This window comes from Etheostoma spectabile, chromosome 13, assembly GCF_008692095.1.
Source record: "Etheostoma spectabile isolate EspeVRDwgs_2016 chromosome 13, UIUC_Espe_1.0, whole genome shotgun sequence".
In the NCBI taxonomy this organism is placed as follows: Eukaryota; Metazoa; Chordata; class Actinopteri; order Perciformes; family Percidae; genus Etheostoma; species Etheostoma spectabile.
Window position 1 is genome coordinate 9,033,490 of NC_045745.1, and position 664 is coordinate 9,034,153.

At 45.6% G+C, this 664-nt stretch overlaps 1 protein-coding gene across 3 annotated transcripts in view; it reads right to left on the reverse strand.

Annotated features, from left to right (window-relative positions):
* sgcd (sarcoglycan, delta (dystrophin-associated glycoprotein)) overlaps nucleotides 1-664 on the reverse strand; it is a 361,460-nt gene that overhangs the window by 68,274 nt on the left and 292,522 nt on the right. The window lies entirely within an intron of this gene.

Below are 664 nucleotides of genomic sequence, written 5' to 3' on the forward strand. Positions count from 1 at the left end.
GTGACTGATTGACATACGCGCAATTGATTCTGTCACTCTCCATCTGGGATGTGAAGTTCCTCCCCATTCATGAATGTCGCTTAGTCATTTAAGAGAAACACCCGAGCAGACTTTGTCTTCCTCCTCTTCAGACCCAGACGGCGTATGTCAGTCCACTTTTTAAAACGTGATTGACACTTCCTGTGCATGTTTACACAAAAGTGATTTCCATTCACAGAAGACTGCCAACTCTATTAGAGTGTGACGGTGCGGAAAACGGAGGAAGGTAAAGAAGAAAGAAGTGCGATAGTGGCGCAACGGAGTCCTCTGCTGGCACAGTTAAGGTGAACAGAGAAAGAATGTATGATGTTTAATGCTAACGAAGGGCTGTAAAAAAACAAAATGAGGGAGTGACTCCTGATAGTGACTCCTGAGAGTCTGGACCAGTGTTGCCAGATCTTGCGAGACAAATACGCAACCAGGCCTGTGAAAACAAGCCCAAAATAAGCGACTTTTTCTACGGAGCCCCCCCTAAGATCCTGGAAGAGAAAAATAAATCAAACTGTGTGCACGGTTTTACAATCCATGTGGACAGATTGGTAAACTGTCCCCACGGTAGACTAGAGTTTATTAATGTTCCCCCCCTGAGCTTCAGGACCATGACCACAGGAGGGAGTTAAACCAC